At 29.4% G+C, this 21672-nt stretch overlaps 1 pseudogene; it reads right to left on the minus strand.

The window, feature by feature from the left end:
* Positions 1–11344: 11344 nt before the first annotated feature.
* LOC101511641 (beta-glucosidase 13-like) lies at positions 11345–19097 on the minus strand (annotated as a pseudogene).
* Positions 19098–21672: the final 2575 nt, after the last annotated feature.

The raw sequence follows: 21672 nt of genomic DNA on the forward strand, positions 1-21672 counted from the left end.
CTACACGACTAAAAATCCTCGCAAGCATAAGATGGACCAATCAACTCCTAGAACCATCCCGTGACCCATCGCAGTCACCAGTAACACCATGACCCATCACGATCACCACTAACAATGGAATGCATTGTCATACTCTGACTCTTTTCATCACAATCATTATATAAATGCAGCTATTAAAAGGCTTCCCTTTTAATACTCATTAAACACTAATAATTTTTCATACTTTTCACAAAGCATATTCAAGACATAATTTCATTAATAAAATTCATAACATGTAGCAACACGTATTATCACTCATGAATTCATAACCACATCAATATTAATCATCACATACTCACACATATAAGAATCCTATGTGCAAATTAAAAATTTGGAAGGAGCCCTTATCTCAATTATAGCTTTTTTTCAACAATTATTGCTACCACAATCAAACACAACAAAAATCTCACTCGTGTCAACACCTTCAATCAAATAGTGTTTGACTTAGTCAAATTAGCCCCTGAGGCTTTAACTACCTTACAAATCCTTTTTTTACTCCTAACCCCCTTAGAGTATATTTTACTAAAAGAGTTTATAACGAGTAGGGACAAATAATACTATTATCCAAAATACACATTTTTAGAAATTAAAGTATTTTGGGGGAAGTAAGCCGATGCCTTTTAAATAGGGGGTTGGATTTTTTTTTTTATATATAATTAAAATATTTAGGTATATTACTAAAATCATCATTATATCATCTAATCATTCTTACACACATCACATCACTCACTTCTCAATATAATTTAATAAAAATATATACTCTCGTTGTAACTTAATTGATAGATGAATTTATTAGCAACATATGTCATTTTAAAAATTTTATTAGGTATTAAATTTTTCGTAACTTAATTAAATTATTCTCCGATAAATAATTTTAATTGGGGCTCCAAATATATATACTTTAAACATATTACTAACTCTAACAAAATATATTTTTGGTACTTAATTTCATAATCTAAAAATTGGACTAATAACCTAAACAATTCAAATTTTATAAAATAAAAAAGTTGGGCTAATAGCCTAAGCAATTAAACACAAAATACAGTAAATTTGCAGAAATTAGAGTTTATAAAATACAAAGTCTTAAATTACTACCCCTTTAAAAATTAGTTTCTTCGTCGAAACTACGCATTGATAAACAAATCAAGATGTAGTTCCCTCATCTTACTTTCAAGTTCCCATGTCGCAACTCCAGTAGTTTGGTTCCAAATCACTTTGCCCATCGAAACTTCCTTGTTCCTTAACCGCTTAATCTTTCTGTCCTCAATGCTTACAGGTCGTACTTCGAATGACAAGTTATCCTTTAGTTAGATTGTGTCTAGTTCGATCACATGTGACAGATCGAAAATGTATTTCCTTAATTGCGACACATGAAATACGTCTTGAATATTGGACATTGTCGGATGTAATGCAATTCGATAAGCCACATGTCCAATTCGCAGTAATTCGGTATGGTCCAATAAATTCCGGGGTTAATTTCCTTGATTTTATGGCTCTGTCAACTCCAGTAGTAGGTGCAACTCTTAGAAAACATGGTCACCCTGCTCAAATTCTAAAGGTATGTGACGCTTGTCCGCATAACTCCTCTGACGGTCTCGCAAGATCTTCATTTTCTCTTTTGTCTTCTTGACCTTTTTTGTAGTCTGTTGCACCATCTTAGGTCCTACAATCATACTTTCTCAATCCTTATACAATTACAAAGGCATCTAGCACTTGCGTCCATACAGAGCCTTAGATGGTGCCATTCCAATACTTGTGCGGAAACTATTGTTGTAGGTAAACTCAATCAATGGCAGCACATCATCCCAACTTCCTCTATCATCTAATAGACACGCCCTCAGCAAATCTTCCAAGGAAGGATTCATTCTCTCAGTTTGTTCGTCCGTTTGTGGATGGTATGCTGAACTCAATTTTAGTTTCATTCCCAACGCTTCATGCAACGTTCCCCAAAAGTGCAACATGAATTTCAAGTCACAGTATGATACGATATTCGACGGTACTCCGTGTAGTCTCACAATTTCGACAATGTAGATCTTTGTTAGCTTAGCAACCTTACAGATTGTATTTATTGGTAAAAAGTGTGTGGATTTAGTTAATTGATCCATTATCTCCCAAATAAAATCATTCTTTCTCCTGGTTTTCAACAACCCAGTTATAAAGTCCATGGAAATGATGTCCTACTTACATTCAGGTATATTTAACGGTTGCAACATTTCGGCAGGCCGCTGATGTTCCACTTTTGCTTTCTAACAAGTTAAACAAGTTGACACAAACTCCGCTACATGCCTCTTCATTTCTGGCCACCAATAATTCTGCCTCAATTCTTGATACATCTTTGATGCTTCAGGATGGATACTCAATTTGCTCTTATGAGCCTCTTCTAGAATAGTTTTCCTCAAATAACAAATCCTTCCACTATATCTCAAAATATTATCCAGTCGAATTTTAAACACAACAGTCTTTCCTTGCACTATTAGGTTCCTCTTATCTTGGATTAACGCGTTATCTTGAAAACTTGCAATGTCTTAAAGTAGACTATTCAAAATTTTAATAATTTTGAATTTCAAAATTCCCGGTGCAAACTCTACATCCAAGTGTTGGTCTATAAATGCTTCCCACAAATCTTGTTGTCTAGCCATTACTGGTGAAGACACTAACACACTCCTCCTACTCCTCCTACTCAACCCATCAGTTGCTACATTGGCCTTTCATGAGTCTTCAATTGTCTTGAGGCGTAGGCTACAACCTTCTTGTGTTGCATCAGAACACATCTCAAACCTTGGTGAGACGCATCACAGTAAACTTCATATGGTTCTTCTGGTTGTGGTAAGACCAATATTGGTAAGGTTGTCAGCTTATCCTTAAGTAATTGAAAATTTTCCTCACACTTCTCTGCCCATTCAAACGGTTGATCCTTTCTAGTGAGTTGTGTCAATTGAGCTACAATCTTAACAAATACTTCAATAAACCTCTTGTAGTATTCTTCCAGTCCGATGAAACTTCGTATGTCTGTTATAGTATGAGGTTGATTCCAAGTGAAGACAGTCTGAATCTTTGCAAAATCCGCAACGATTCCTTCCTTTGTTATCACATGTCCTAAGAAGTTCACTTCTTCTAACCAAATCTCGCACTTTGATAGATTGGCATACAATTGTTTCTTGCGTAAAACTTCAAGAACTGAATGCAAATGCTCTCTATGCTTTTTCTCATTCCTTGAATAAATCAGTATGTCATCGATGAACACTACAACAAGCTTATCTAGAAATAGGCTAAATATTCTATTCGTGTAATCCATAAAATTAATGGTGGATTGGTAGCTCCAAATGGCATAACAAGATATTCATAATATCCGTAATGGGTTCTTGAAGCAGTTTTCTGAATATCTTCTTCTCTTACTCGAATATGATGGTAACCTGACTTCAAATCAATCTTCGAAAACATCGTGGCTCCTCTCAACTGATCCATGAAATCATCGATACATGGTAAAGGATAAAGATTCTTAATAGTTTCCTTATTAAGGTCCCTTTAATCCACACATAAGCTTGAGCTTCTGTCTTTCTTCTTAACTAACAATACCAGAGCTCCTCATGGTGATACACTTATAAATCCTTTCTCCAACAAATATTCAATTTGGCCTTTCAACTCATTCAATTCCAATGGCGACATCCGATACGACGCAATTGAAAGAGGTTCGGTGTTTGTAACAACTTATCTATTTTGTTAAGTATAGAATTTAATTAGTGAAACTGTTAATTTAAAAATAAAATAATTAGTTTAAAATTTGATTAATTAAGGAAGGACACTAATGTAATATTTTGATAAATGAAGAGCAATGAGAGAATTTCCACTATACTTCTCTTAACAAATTGCCTCCAAAAGAGCTGATGGGTTCACTCGATCCCATGAGATTGAACTAGTGGAAGATGAAATAAAAAGGAAAACAAAGTCCTTGACTTTCAACTCCAAAGTAGACAAAGCAAAAATGATTTCAGATGATCCACATTCTTTTTTTTTTATAGTACCGTATAACTGGTCTACCTGTTTTATTTTGTTTAAAAATTAATTTTACTTAATTTGTATAAAAATAAAAAAATAGAAAAATTTTCTCACTCATTCCTACTAACTTCCTTCATTTTCTTTTTCCGAAATTAGTTCATAATTTATTTAAGTAACAAAAAAATTATTTTATCCCCCAATCTTTCATGATAAATATAAAATAAAATAAAAAGATTGAAAAAACTTAATGTAAATAACTCACTGTTTGTGCTAAGGGAGAAGATGAGGTTCTAATTAAATTGGTTTTTGAATTCCCTTTTTTTTAATTGAGGTTTGGGTCAAGTTCTTCAATTTTTGGTCTTTCTTCCCTACTTCATTGATCAAGTCTGGTTTCTATGGTGTTTTGATAAATAAAAAATGGAGAATTCTTTTTTATGCCGTAAATGATATTTATACTTCTTTATTTCCTTCATAGTTGAGAATCAGGGCATCAAAGATGATTTTCGTTGTTTCCTTGTTGCTGCATTTTTTGAACTCTTTAAAGGTGATAACATTCACCATAAAGGTTTGGCTTTATGATGCGTCTTACATTGTTTCTTTTGAACAACGTCAAGATTCTTTCTTAATATTTTAATATCAACGTCATCTTTAAGAGCTTCATAGTTGTTTTTCGTCTATGTCCCAAAGTTCAAGATAATTGAGATGTAAAAACTTCTTAGTCGATCTTTCTAGTTCTCAATTCTTTCCCCATCAAACAAGGGAGGCATGTTAGCATTTCTACGTGTAGCTTCATCACAAGAGTTAGTCATAATAACAAGATATTTACTCAAATACCCTTAAGTGCTCATCCTTGAGACCAAGTTCTAATGTCAATTGTAGAGAGAAAAACACAAGAAAGAGGAGGTTTGTATTGTGTTTTGTTTTTTTTTTTTAAAAAAACTTGATATAAAAACATGTTGAAAACAGGAACGAGTAAAACAAAAAGTAAAGAAATAAGGAAAGATAAGAACACAAGTCAATTTATCCTGGTTCACCATCAACACGGTAGCTACGTCTTGTCCCTTCATACATAATGATTTAATTAACTATTCACCAATGGAATCAGGCGTTCACTAAACATTTTCTAGTCAACTGAGTGTATTCAACAGTTCTCAACCTTCTAGCTTATTATGGTCAAGTTGTTTAGGACATTGGTCCAATATACAAAGTGTTTTGATTTGGTATGGAACGAATTCCTACACAAGAGTGTTTACATAAATGTTTGCTCTTAGAAGATTTCTTATCACTTAGAGCTAAAACAAGATATTTTCAAGTGTTTGTAGTGACATAAGTACTTCTCTTATTTCTCATTGTTGTTCTATATTCTTAGTGATGATCACAAATCCTTTTATAAAGAGTCAACTACTCTATTAGGATTTATGATCATTGATGTGATTGCATGAATTAAGCATGTGAATTGATAACCCACTTCAAATCTTCAGAGATTTTGAATCAAAATTTTAAGTTTATCAAAATTATGTCTTCATGATTGACTCAACGTATCTCGATAGAAAAGGCAGTATGACCCTATTAGAGGATGTCACACGCTTCATAAATTAGAGGATAATTCTTCTATGATGAGCAGAGCTTGTTGGAGCATAGACTTCTTATCAGAATGTTGACTTTATCTTAGTGTTAATTTTATCAGAGCGTTGACTTTACCATAGGTCAAACTGGATGCCAAGATTATCAGATGCAGAATCACTGGAGTGAACTTGTATCAGAAGATTCACTATAGATGCATTGAGAGCAAGTTTTCATAAACAATTATTCTTCGGCAAATGAAACTAAGTCTATTCATCAGAGGATGCAGCGTAAATACATTTAATTCTTGTGACAAGAGTTTGTACACTTAAATAAATTTATTAGCACAATAAATTTTTCCCACAAAATAATTTTTATTATCATCAAAATAATTGAGGATCATTTTTTTTAAACCATCTATGTTCTAACACTTTTTGCTGAAGTTTTTGCTCTTCTTCATGGTGTTAGGGTGGTTCGAAATATTGAATTAAAAAAAGGTCGTCTTTCGAAGCGATTCTAAACCTCTAATTAACATGGTTAGAGGTGTGTTGTCTACCTCGTCGGATCTCCAACCTCTCTTGAAAGAGGTCCACTATCTCCTCATCTATCTAATTGGAGTACTTTTCTTTGTCATATCTTATATGAAGTTAATATTAGTGATGATTTCCTAACAAAAGAAGGGTATACACACCTCTCTAAATTTTTGTTTTTTTTTTACTAAGTTTATGATTTTGTTTCATAACATTTTGCATATTGATGGTAAAGATCTAAGCCCCTATAAAAAAAATATGACATCAATTTTTAAAATTATTTGATTATAAAACTAATCAATAAATAAAACATATAAGAATTCAGTTATTTTATTTTTGTCTTTTTATAACATATAGGAAATGATAGATTATTTTTAGAATTGCTTTTTTTTTTTTTTCATTTTTTTCTTTCAAGTTAGCTTTAAATTAATAATATAACATAATATATACATGTATTATGAGCTTTAAATTAAAAGTAATTATATATCATTTTTCAAATTATGTGTCATGTTTAGAAAACTCCGTGACAAGAAAAATCTTTACAACTCTTCAACTCTTACATAAATTTGATTACCTTTATCCTAAAGCTTTAAATCCTAAATTCTCACCTATCAAATACTCTATTAATTTATTACTTTTAATTAGTATTACTTTTAATTTTTGTAATTTCAGTCCATTTAATTAATGTTAAGTGTGATATATTAAAATCTTACTTCTTTTTTGTATTTATAAATTACTATAACATAATTATCTTTTTAAGGATAATTGTTCTTCCAGTATAAAATTTATATTAAGTTGTTCGTTTATAATCTCTCGTTTCTCTATTCGACTTATCCCTTTTTTTTTTAATTTATAAAATCAACTATAAATGTTTTTAGGCTAAACTCATTAAAATAAAAGTAATAAAAATCTGGGAGACAGACCAAACCCATGAAAAATAAACAAACAATAAAAAGTATTAGTTAGAGAACATTTACTTAAAATTGATGAAAATATTTATGTATTTAGAAGAAATACACTATTTATGAAACAACTAATATATAAAATAATTCCAAATAAAAATTATTATGTATTAAAAATGGTAAATTATTTACAAACTATAGTCTGTACATATATAATATAACCTTCCATCTGCAATTAAAAAAGAAAAAAAGATGCAACCAAATCCCAACAAATCCTTCTACTCTCATATTCACTCCCACCAATTCTTTGTCATTTGAATCAATTCAAACCTCTATTTCACATAAAATCAACCACTAAATTTATTTTTGGCATCAATTATATCAATCATTGCTCCATTTTTTCAGAAACAGTCCGTTTTTTTCTTTGGGCGAGCCATTTTTGGCCTATTTCGATCACCATATTTGTGGTCTCAAAAAAATTGACATCGTTTTTGGATTCCTCTCATTGAAACCTTCAAGAAGCACTACTCATTTGTATTTTTGGGTGAAGTAGAAGTTGGACCCTTCCGCGCGCTCCAACGAGTTGGTGATACTTTTTCTGCTGTTTTTTCTCGTCGTTTTGACTCCATTTTTGTTCCTAAAATTATTATTAATTATTTTACATTTATTTTTATGTTCCACACAATTTATTAGTCACATCTCGCCGATTTTGTGAGCTCGCTATTTATACATTGTCGATCTGCAGTTGATGTTGAAAACTTCCATTGATTTGTGTATTTAGAAAGTGTCTAAATAAGGTAAGAGGTGAGAGAGCGTTTAAATCATGAGTATAATATACTGTGAGATGAACGAGAAAACCATATTTTCCAATAATTCATCCGGGACTCGCTATGTACTAGAGTAGCCCTTTGAGAGATAAATTAATTAATGTGAAAATATGAGATTTGTGAGATTAAAATGTTAAATAGAAATGTTTATAAGGTGTTGATTGATTTAATTTTTGACAATTGTGTAGTATTTGATATTTGATATTATTGTGATATTGGATGTCGAATGAAATTATGTGCATATGTTTGATTGGACGAGTTTATGTGATGTGATAATAAAATATGGATACATTGTATGACATATGTTTATGTGATGATAAGGATAACATTTGATTGATGATAATGATGTTACAAATTTTTGATGAGTTTATATGATGATCATGATTATGTATGATTAATGATGTTATAAAATTGTGATGAAATATTGATGATTTCAACTTGTACTAAAGATGATGCTCTTAATTGAGTATTCTAGGCTAACGAGGGGAGAAAATAGATGTTGGTAATATTTGAAGTTGGTGCGAATTTTTGAAGTGGAGATTATTTTGTCATCATATAAGTAGGGTCCGACAAGCCTAGTGATTTCGGGGAAGTACAACTGGATGAACTTGATCATGCGCGGTCTGTTGTTGAGCCTTAAAGTAAGATTGTTAGACCTTGGAGGTATTCGGGTGGGGAATTCCTAGGTGACTTAGAGGTAGCACTCCAAGGTGGCATAGTATCAAGCCTCATAACCAAGTAATTCAGAGTTAGAATGGCACCACATTGTGAAGTGGAGTCTAAGTTCATGCATATCATTGTGTCTTTGTGTGATTGTTTTGTTGTGATTAATATGTATTGTGTGTGATAATTTATCTTAGATGATTTGATGTTATAGTGAAATGTATTGAGTTGCATTAGCCCAAACAGTGGTTAAGAAACCCCGTGCAATTCCTTTTACATACATAAATTTATCAAAAACACATATAAAGATAACCCGAAAACACTATATTTGCATCCATTTAAATCACTAATCAGAAGTATATGTATACATAAATTAATTACAAAGCTCTAAATCAGTAACCAATTTAATAACTAATTCAAACACAAAACAATTATGAATCAATTACATAGCCCTAACTAACTAAATAACAAAACCTAACAATTATGAACAGATAAACAAGTTTTTAATTCATAACTCTGCCAAATAAACAATATGAATCATTGTATGAATAGCCCCAATTATGTATCCCTAATGAATTACATAACCTTAACTAAGTCATCCAAATAAACAATTATGAATCACTAAAAAAGTTTTTGATTCATAAAAACTTTGAAATAAAAATTTGGAAGAGGAAAAACATGGTTTACCGATTGAAAGTTTGAAGAATAGGCGATGGCGATGGATGAAGGAGTTGGGAAGAGATGAAGAATCAGACTCGCGAAAAGGCGGCATCGATATAGGAAGATGCTAGAAGGGAGAGTGAGAACCGCGAGGTCGCGAAGAAAGTGAGAGGCAACACGTATGCAGGGAGCATCCAATCGAGAAAGGAGGAAGGAAGAGAATGTTGTCGATAGTCTCTCGAGTTTGATGTCATTTAGAAAATCTAGAAGGTTCTTCATTGGCGTTGGAAATTTTGAAGTTGAATAGAATAATGGTTTTGGTGATGAAATGACCATAAATGTTTTGGTGAAGAAATTAACAAGGGGTTTGATTTGAACCGATTACATGTAAATGAATAAAAAATAGTTAGTGAGATTTTAAAAATTAGATAAATTTTCTGAAAATATTTTGATTTTGTGGAACATCGTTAGTAATATACTTTCTTCAAACCCTAATACTACAGATTAACTATTATGACCCTATGACAACGCTTATAGCAAAAACGCTTTAGAAGACCATATGACAACGCTTATATAAAAAACGTTGTCAAATGCTTTATTATTATATAAGTATTAGTATCTATGACAGCGTTTTTTAAGAAACTGCTTTAAAAGGCATGCACATAAGAAAGCAATTTTCAAAAAACTGCTGTCTAAGAATTGTGTATTTTTAAAATATAATACATCAGCACTTTTACTTAATAAACGTTGTTAAAGGTGTGCTATAAAATCCATATTTTGGTGTACTGTGTATTTGTTCATACTTGTCGAGTAGTCTCTTGCATTCGCACTTGAGTTTGTTAGTTTGAAGTACTTTCAAATAATTGCACTAATTTTTGCATTAAATTGTTGTTTTTATTTACAAAATTATGTATTGTACTACCAATATTCTTGAACTTATACCAATATATATGATAATATGAGGCATTCTTTGATGAATTCATACCATAACGCTCGTTTAATTCATCCCACTATGTTAGTCATGGCTTGTTTTTGACTTATCTCTGATCGATTACTTTTAGGTACACTAACAAATGAGTAATTGATTTTCATGTTTTATCAATTCATTCTCAACTCTAGTAGCAGTAGTCTTACATTATACTTTTATCTCTATAAAGTTTTGCACCCACAGTGTAGTTATTAAAGTGTATAATATACTTTGTGTTGGTTTGTTAGGATATCCAATTTATTAAAGTAGTTAATATATTTTCAAACTTCAAAATAAATTGCAAAAGATCTTGAAGGCCTAAACTTGTTGTGTCAAACAGAAAACTTATTAGTACTTCATTTTCTTGTATCATGTATTATATAAGTTACATTGATTTATTTGTCATTTCATATTATAATTATAAATCATGTACGTGGTATCTAGTTTTTTAGGAAAATTATTCATAAGAAATTATGTGACATTTGTATGTTAGATATGGTTAAGTGTTTGTTATTTAGTTGGAATTTGGAAATTTGGTTAGTATTAATTAAAAATTAATTAAGTAGTAAGTTTAATTAGGATCACTATATAAAATATTTCATATATTCATATTGTAATCAACTTTGCTCAATTCTTAAATAATTTAATATTTTTCTTAATTATTTCTTTCTTTCTTTTGCTCAATTATGCTTCTCAACATAATTTCAAGAGTCATGTCATCCACTTTGAAGAGATGGTGTTATTCATTCTACTCTATTTTCTTCTTTTTCATTCATTTTCCTTTGCCAATTTTTCCAAAAAAAAATCCAATTTTATAGTTAATTGATTTCTTTTGTATTCCCAATTCGAGTTTTTGACTCTTTTTTACTATATGTCTCATATTATTTTATTTCTCTAGAACTTTTTTTTGTTGTTGAAAATCTTGTGTTCCTATTGACTATGCTTTCTCCATTCCTTATTTCACTAGTTTTCTTGCCACATTCATTTTTCTATTATCTTCATGAAGGACTTTATAATGCTCAAGCATGTGAAACGGGTTTGGTATCATGTCCCTATAGATACAACTACAAATTTCAAATACACAAAGATATTAACTTTTTATTGACTTTTCAAAACAAATTTCTTTACACAATCTTTGACTAAACAATATAATATAAACAACAAATTTTCAAGTAATTTCTTTCACTTTTCTTCATTTTATCGATGTACTTCACTTTCGCAGTTTAGTTCAATCAAATCTCGTGTCAAATAGTTTTTGTACCATTTAGCGGCGTCGGTTGGTATACGCTTAAGGCTGTCATTAAAATCGACATGATAAAGCCCCCAAGTTCCTGAATAGCCCCCTTGAAATTCAAATGTATCAAATGCTGCCCACGCAAAGTAACCACACACATTTACACCATCACTATCAAAATAAATATATAAAAACATTAATGATCATTTTCTTGGAAAAGGAAGTTATACAAGCACACCACACTTGTCTACCTTTCACACTAATAATTATTTATTTCATCACTTTAAATTTGGTCGTCTTTTAATATTTGATATATTTAGAATTAATATTTATAAATATTTAAAAAATTCTACTCATTCAAAGGGAACAACAACTTTTAAGTAAGAATAAATATTTATTTGAAAGAGTTTATAGATTATACTCTAATAACTTAAGAAGTTCTAGATAGTATTACAATTATATATCATCATAATGTCAATTTTTTATATCAATTTCTAACCTATTTTAACACACATATATATAGTAATATGATTTAATGATTCCATAAATGATTTTATACAAAATATGTGCTTTCATTAAACTCTATTTTAATCCAACTTGTTAAAATTTCATTTATGTTCTTTTCAAAGTGTCCTAGAATAAATTCATATTTAATGTGAATAAAATCAAGTTAAGTTTTTTATTTTATTTTGTATGATACATTTTTGTGATACAATAACACAATACAAAATAACTAGACCTTAGAAAAGCTAACATTTAATCATACACAAATACAATGTACAAATATATTTAATAAATGAAATAAATAGCTTCAATTCTAAAAATTAAGAATTGTATCATTATATATCTATTACCCATTGAGTTCTAAGGATGGTGAAAAATGACTTACTCAATGGCTGCTTTGGTAGCATTTATATGTGCGGCAATGTAAATAGTTCGGTGTTCATTCTTCAATGGATTTGGGATTTTTGTAGATGCACAACCTATGTAAAAAGGATTTCAAAAATCAAATATACTAATCATTCTCTTTTTTTGGCATACAATATAAATATTAGTTATAATGTTGTAAATGTGATCAAAATGCAACACCAACCATTTTCAGTTATGTAGATTTTAGGATTTTTGTACTTGTTCTTAATGTAGAGTAAGAAATTATATAATCCTTCGGGATAGACATAGAATCCAGCGTATTGATCCTACAAATTATCAACATTGAACAAAAATTATAAAGTTATTCTTCTAACAAATATGATTGTCCTAAATTCTTATCAATAGTTTCTTACCTTGTACCCAAGGGTTTTTCCTTCAGCATTAAAAACTGCAATTATAAAAAAAAAATATGATAATTTCTTATAATTCTCTTACATATCATATAAGTAGAATTAGATTGGTATAATTGTGGTGTCAATTTCACTTATGATTTTAGATAGTGAAGATGTCTTTTCATATAAATTATTATTATTTCAAAAAAATAGATGTTAGTTTGAGCAAAAACATACCTTCAGACCTAGCTAATGCATCAAAATTGTCACCAACAACTTTGGTTCTATTAGGTTCATGTATAGCAAAGTGAGAAGTATAATAATTGATTCCAATAAAGTTTGTGCTTCCTTTTAACATTTTTTTCTCCTTTTTAGTGAATTTGGGTAACCTATTCCCCACCAACGTTTTCATGATTTTTGGATAATCCCCGTGGAACACCGGCTCTAGAAGCCTGAATGTCAAAATTAAATGTAGCAAAATGAATGTCAAAATTATACATAGCAAAACAAAAAATTGATATCACCGTGTATTAATCATTAACAAAGGATTTAAAAGGTCAAATAATCATGACATCGAACTAGTGATCAAAGACAAAAGGTGAGTGAAATACATGTTAAGTAAACACTTACCATCCCCAATAGAAATCAATTAGTCTTTGTGCGGCAGCCACATCCTCTATTTTTGAACTGTACGGAACATAACCTCCTGAAGAAATAGCAAGTCCAATTTCTCTACCTTGTATTGCCTAAATAAAATAATCAATGGAAATTAACATATTGTTTGTTCTTTAAATTTCTCCTTGTTTTTATAAATGTCACATTGTTCTCAATCTTGACTGTTAATCTACATACATTTTGAGATGATGTTGATGTTATATAAGTAACATGCATTATCCAAAATATGTCTTACTTGGAATTTTGTTCTGTATAACTTTGAAGTTGTAGCATGGGCAATGAGGAAGTTGTGAAGTAAAGTATATGCTTGTTTACATATTCTAGTAGTTTGGCATGCCTCAGTTGAAATATTATCAATGTTGTACATATATTGATATATAGCTGTGACTTCTGCCTCATTGATTGTAGTCCAATGTTTCACTCGATCTCCATACGTTTTGAATAAGAGTTCACTAAAATCCTTGTAATGTTTCCTGAAATTTGATTTTACCGTAAACAATATAAGAATGTTTGGTGAAATTTCATAATTTTGTGTTGACTGGCTTAAAGTAAATCACTTTACTTCAACGAAAATAAAATATTTAGATGAGATGATATTAAGGTAAATATACACAATAGAGCGATTTAAGAAGCCACCAAGCTTTTGTTGAAGAGCTAAGGGATAGTCAAAGTGAAGGATAGTCACAAAAGGTTCAATACCTGCACAGTTAAATTAATCATAAAAAGCAAGAAAAAAATTTATCACTTATATTTTAAACATTTCTACTTGAATCTAATTAACGTAATGAATGAATGTTGGATTTTTAAACCCATACCATTTTTGAGTAACTCGTTGATCAAATTGTTGTAGAAGTTGATACCTTCTTTATTTATACCTCCTTCCAATTCGGGATAGACATAGAATCCAGCGTATTGATCCTACAAATTATCAACATTGAACAAAAATTATAAAGTTATTCTTCTAACAAATATGATTGTCCTAAATTCTTATCAATAGTTTCTTACCTTGTACCCAAGGGTTTTTCCTTCAGCATTAAAAACTGCAATTATAAAAAAAAAATATGATAATTTCTTATAATTCTCTTACATATCATATAAGTAGAATTAGATTGGTATAATTGTGGTGTCAATTTCACTTATGATTTTAGATAGTGAAGATGTCTTTTCATATAAATTATTATTATTTCAAAAAAATAGATGTTAGTTTGAGCAAAAACATACCTTCAGACCTAGCTAATGCATCAAAATTGTCACCAACAACTTTGGTTCTATTAGGTTCATGTATAGCAAAGTGAGAAGTATAATAATTGATTCCAATAAAGTTTGTGCTTCCTTTTAACATTTTTTTCTCCTTTTTAGTGAATTTGGGTAACCTATTCCCCACCAACGTTTTCATGATTTTTGGATAATCCCCGTGGAACACCGGCTCTAGAAGCCTGAATGTCAAAATTAAATGTAGCAAAATGAATGTCAAAATTATACATAGCAAAACAAAAAATTGATATCACCGTGTATTAATCATTAACAAAGGATTTAAAAGGTCAAATAATCATGACATCGAACTAGTGATCAAAGACAAAAGGTGAGTGAAATACATGTTAAGTAAACACTTACCATCCCCAATAGAAATCAATTAGTCTTTGTGCGGCAGCCACATCCTCTATTTTTGAACTGTACGGAACATAACCTCCTGAAGAAATAGCAAGTCCAATTTCTCTACCTTGTATTGCCTAAATAAAATAATCAATGGAAATTAACATATTGTTTGTTCTTTAAATTTCTCCTTGTTTTTATAAATGTCACATTGTTCTCAATCTTGACTGTTAATCTACATACATTTTGAGATGATGTTGATGTTATATAAGTAACATGCATTATCCAAAATATGTCTTACTTGGAATTTTGTTCTGTATAACTTTGAAGTTGTAGCATGGGCAATGAGGAAGTTGTGAAGTAAAGTATATGCTTGTTTACATATTCTAGTAGTTTGGCATGCCTCAGTTGAAATATTATCAATGTTGTACATATATTGATATATAGCTGTGACTTCTGCCTCATTGATTGTAGTCCAATGTTTCACTCGATCTCCATACGTTTTGAATAAGAGTTCACTAAAATCCTTGTAATGTTTCCTGAAATTTGATTTTACCGTAAACAATATAAGAATGTTTGGTGAAATTTCATAATTTTGTGTTGACTGGCTTAAAGTAAATCACTTTACTTCAACGAAAATAAAATATTTAGATGAGATGATATTAAGGTAAATATACACAATAGAGCGATTTAAGAAGCCACCAAGCTTTTGTTGAAGAGCTAAGGGATAGTCAAAGTGAAGGATAGTCACAAAAGGTTCAATACCTGCACAGTTAAATTAATCATAAAAAGCAAGAAAAAAATTTATCACTTATATTTTAAACATTTCTACTTGAATCTAATTAACGTAATGAATGAATGTTGGATTTTTAAACCCATACCATTTTTGAGTAACTCGTTGATCAAATTGTTGTAGAAGTTGATACCTTCTTTATTTATACCTCCTTCCAAAGTTCCATCTAAATAATTGGTTTGTAAAAATGTAAAGAAAATTAAGAGTATTAGTGTTATTGAATATTGCAAGAAATAAATATATTGTAACATTATCTTCTTCTACGTATTAAATAGACTTTAATGAATATTTGCCAAATAATTAGAAGAAGATCAATAAAAATCCTAGGTCTATAAACGTAGGATAAATAATCATAGGACACATAAGACAAATTAATTTGACAAAGTCAATTGAAATGCTGACAAATATAGCTAAAATGTTTAACCTTTACAACTTAATGGAGAAAACGAAACGAAAAAATTTAAGTAAAACCTAAAAATAACGTTTACATTCTAGTTGCTTAATATTCATATACATTCAAGTTGCATTCAGAAAGTTAAACGTTATTTTCAATTTTCACTTGGGCCGTAAACAAAATAGTTCAAATAATGTTGAGACTTTCAATGATTGAAAACCTTTTCAATATTCATTGTTAATTAAACAAAATACTTTAAATATGTTTTCTTTAATATTCATTTACATTCTAGGAGTATGTTAGAAAGTTATTTACTAATTAAGTAAAATACTATTTTTAATAAGAAAAGTACTTATTAAATATTTAGAATTTATTAATATACACCTACCTATATTCTAGAATAAGTATGTTACCAAATTTAAAAAAATATTAAATAAATACATTTAAATGTGTAGCTTCCTAACACACGCTTTCTAAAAGACATGTAAGTGGAGGTTAACAAATAACTCCAATGTCAGATAGACAATGTTACCAAATTATAAATAAAAAAATAATGTTACTAAAATTTTCTTCCATAAAAGCTACTGAGTGTATTTAGCATTCCATTAAATATTTAATTATTTTCATTACATTAGTTCCTCTTTGGGTAGTATTATTTAATCTTATGTTATTTTAAATGTTAGATAGTATAAGTTTAAAATATTACTTGGCATTATTCTACTCCAAGAGATCGACATTCTGTAAGAATTTACTCCAAGCTTCTTCAAATGTTGCACATCCTCCTACAAGTAAATGGTAATTAGAAAAATAAAATACATTAAAAAAATTAAACACAATTTTAGGTGGATATTTTTTTTTCTTTTTATTATTATCCTACACTGTCAATTTATTCGATGGAATATCCAACTAGTAAAAAAGTTATCTTTTTAAATGAATTAAATTTTTAACTAATACATCAACCTTTGAACTATTACTTTTGTTAGTAAAAAAGTTGTATGTATTTAATCTTTAATATCTAAATGGAATATTAATGTTACGCTCCATTGTTTTGGAAAAACCATAAAGCCATAAAGCTATTGACATTTAAGGTTGAAGATGGTTGACCATCATTATATTCTCATGAAAATATTATCTGTAATAGTATTTATAAATCAATTAAATATTTAATTGGTGAACTCACCTTATATCGCTTGTAATGTCCAATCTTTGTGGGAAATTTATCAACATCTATATACACATCTGATTATGAAGAAAGCAAAAAAATATATTACTAGGAACATAAACACTAATAATAACTAAAAGATAATATTGCTATTAATAAAAAGAAGGTATCAACTTCATTTCTTCAATAATATAATTTTTTTCAAATGTAAATATATATTTCAAACCTTTGTGACGTTTAACTATATCATCCCATAGACCAAGTCCTCTTCCTCCTTCATGACCTGCTCCTTTCAATCTAAAGTCACCAAAATCATGTTAGTAATAAATTAATTTATAGTATAATTGTATGTTAATATATATGTATAAATATATCGGAGCATGGTCAATTGACACCTCGATGTCATGTATGACTGCTCTTATAATTCTTTATCACATATATATTACAAAATCCATTCTTTGATTGAAAGCTATTATAACATAGATCATGTATATAAAATTTGACATTCATCTGAATCCATTTGATATGTCAATAAAATGCATCAAGATTAACATCTTATGAACTTTTAACCAACAAGTTAATTTTTATACATCTCATTGACCTATCAAAGGATTTAAGAATAATGTCATTTTAAGATATGATATTTGTGAATATAATTTTCAATTCAATGATAGATTTTTTAAAATTGATATGCCATAAAAAATTATCATATCTGCTATAAAATTATCATATATATATATATTCTTTTTTTTTTTTACAAGACCGCTTATTTATATATCATTTTTTTCACAATGTACCTGAAGGGCAGAAGATCCAGCTCCAAACAAAAAGCCAGGTGGAAATGAAGCTCGGTTTGGAAAGCGTGTAGATTTTATAAATTTCAATATAGAGTCATCTGGTTTTATCGTAGCTACATCGCGAATCTATATATTAACAAATTTATATTGATTAATATATATAATATATAATCAAGTAATTATGAATGATTCTATATAATTGTGTATACATAGTTAAAACTTAAATAGATGTACCTTTGAATCAAATAAGTCTTGTTGAGTTAGTTCCAGATTTGGAAGAAGAACTGCAATAGTAACACTAAATCAAAATACAGCCAATGGAAATGAAAAACGTTGATTAATGCATTTTTGGAAACCTAAAATAACAAATATTTAGAACGAGATGCAGTAAATATTAAAATGACGCAAATGTACATATTGGGTGGAAAGTGAAAGACAATGTTGGAGGTGTCGATGGTCTAGTAGTTAATGCTGAAAAATCTAGAACTTTGTAGAATATGGAGATATAAAATTTGTAGTCGAAATTTATTTTCTTTCTAGTTTTTGCATCTCTCTAATTAGCATATCTTATGCTTTGAGTGTTTTCCATATTAATTAATTTTGTCTTCTAAAAATCTGTGATATAAATTGAACCATCTTTCATCAACGAATAACCGTTAAACTGAACGAATAACCGTCAAACTGATTGTAGGTCTTAATTTTAATTTAACAATACCGACTAATTATAAATGCAAGTGTATATATGATTGTAACAATCTATTATTTTGGTTTTTATAGTTTTAATTGCTTAAATTTTTATAAGTTAAAAAAATTGCCTAATTTTATTAAAGTAAACAACTTAAAGTTTTAATTACGTTAGTAACAAAAATCGCTTAAATTAAGTCCATACACTTTTTCAATCGAGCAAATTTGGAATGCTGGAAAGCAATAATATAAAAGCAAATGCTCAAACCTTGTGCCTGAGTTAGAATGTTGGAAAGCAAAACAAGGGACAAGATTGCAAGGATAGTTTTAGAAATTCTCAATGACAAAATCTCCATTTTTCTGCATCAGATGAGAACTCTTTAATTCGATATATATAAAATCCACAATTATTATAATATATATAGTAGAAAAATGTAAAACCAGCCTAGCTTTATATGCTTTTGACAACCTATAAGGTGACACTCTATTCTATTTTACAAAGTCAAAGGAAATTACTCCAACACAAATCTATGATTGTATTGCTGAGATTTCTCTGTCTTTTGATGAATACAAATCTTGCTATACATAGACTTTCCAATTAAATAATGTTGTTAATGTCATTGTCAAATTTAAAAATACAGTTGGATAACTTTTTTTGTTCTCTTCAAAATCCATTAATAAAAACAAATTATAAGACCCAACTTGATCTATGATAAAAATAAAAAACTTTTAGTCCTTCAAATAAAAATCAGGAGAACTTAGTATTTATCTGAACCACCATTAAAAAAGTGACAATTATATCCCTAACAATAATTATAATAGGATAATTTGGTCATTACAAAAAAAAATTCAATAAATATTTTCTTCTCCAATAAATCACTAATTTTTATTCTTTCTTTTTAGCATTCAAATAATCATCATTTAGACAGATACATCATTGTATATGTGAAAATAAGCAATATTATTTTGATTTTGCTAAACCCTTGTGAACTATTTTAATATTGTTGATATATATATATATATATATATATATATATTAAATTAAACAACTTTCATTAGCAAAGGGCATGAAAACAACTATTGTGAATATAAACTATAGCGATATTATCTGCCAAAACAAGTTATATTCCTCATTTTTATTTTTTTTTTGAAATTGATAGTAGATTCTAGGCTTCAACATTGTTTTCATGCTTAACAATAACTTTGGCAAAACCCAACCTAAGCTATCTGCAGCCTTGTACTACGATTTCAATAGAGCCAACCATTCTTTGTTTTTCCTATGCAGTCCACCATAATTCTTGAATCTATACACACTATTAAATCTTGTATCCCCTGTTCGCGTGCCAATTGGGTCCCATTGAAGACAAATTGGTTTCGACCAGTCAAGACATTCCACAAAATAGTTGGACTCACAATATATCTTGGCCAGTAAGCCAACATAGAATCCAACCATAAAGGTCAATCTCAATTGGGACGTGGGAACCAAGGTGGGAAGAGAAGAGAATATCATGAGTCTCAAAAAGTTACATTGCATAAACCGATGAGATGAGGATTCCTCCTCTCCAGAAGGAGATACCTTTCTTGTGGAGGTTAACCCTTGTAGGTAGGATATTCTTCACTATCCTGCAAATGAAATTCATTATTTTGTTTGGGATTGGAGCTTTCCAAGACCCCTTCCATATTCGATAAGTTCTGTTTCGAGGCCGTCCAGGTTGCTTTTTTTCAAATTTGTCACAAATGAAATGGTATGTCTGAATTAACCAAACACTTGCCCTCATTTTCCTATTACCAAACCATACTATTAGAGGAGAGTCAATAAGACAAAGGCATACCAACAATCATTTGCGCCACATATTATTCAAAGATTGCAAAAGCCATATCCTTTTTCCATCGTCTCACGTCTTCCTCCATCAAATCAGACACCAAAGCATCTTCTTTAATTTGACATTTAGGGGTTCTTGATTAACTGCCAGACTCTTTAGGTAACCATTTATCTTGCCATATCTTCACATTTTTGCCATTAATGATGTTGCACTAAGGATAAGTTCATGGGCACTAAGGATACTTTTCCAAGTATAACTTGGTTGATATCCTTCTTTGGTTGTCATGAACTCCCCTCTAGGTAGTATCTACTCTTAATATATTTCTCAAGAAGAGATGACTCTCTCACGAATAATCTCAAACAATGTTTGCCTAGCCAGACATTGTTAAATTCACCAATTCCCCTAAGACCTTTGCATCTATCATTCTTAGATCTTGATAGTTTCTCCCAACTCAACTAGTAAATTTCCCCTTTTTCCTCACTGGTTCCCCACCAAAATCTAGCTAGCATGGTATCAATCTCCTCGCAACATCCAACCAGCATTTTGTGGATTTTTTTTTCTGACCGCCCTCTTTCTCAAAAAAAAAATACCTAACTACTCCCTTTTGAAATAAATCTACCAAAATGTCTCTTTTTTTTAAAAATTTTTTTCCCCTTACAAGTCTCTATTTGGAATGGACACTTCTTTAAGGAAGGTCAACTCCCAAATGGCGACTTCCAACTTGTTTTTTTTTTAAAAAAAAAAATTTAATTTTTTTTTTAATTTTTAGTAAAGTTATATATATAATTAATTATTATAATTCATAAAATATATAAAAAATAAGTAAATAGAAATTTAAATTATGAAAAAAAAATTAGTAAATTCAAATTCCAAATGGGCATTTATAAAATAATTTTTTCGTTAAAAAAAATATTTTAACTTTTATTGAAATAACAAAAGTAATATATATATATATATAACTAATATAATTCATAAAAATAGATAAATAGAAATTTTAAATTACGATAAAATTTTAAGAAATTCAAGTTCGAAATGTCAATTTTTAAAAGGTTAGTTTTTTGTAAAAAATAATTATTTCAATTTTTGTTGAAATAACAAAAGTAATATA

The sequence above is a fragment of the Cicer arietinum genome, chromosome 2 (genome assembly GCF_000331145.2).
Source record: "Cicer arietinum cultivar CDC Frontier isolate Library 1 chromosome 2, Cicar.CDCFrontier_v2.0, whole genome shotgun sequence".
Taxonomy (NCBI): domain Eukaryota; kingdom Viridiplantae; phylum Streptophyta; class Magnoliopsida; order Fabales; family Fabaceae; genus Cicer; species Cicer arietinum.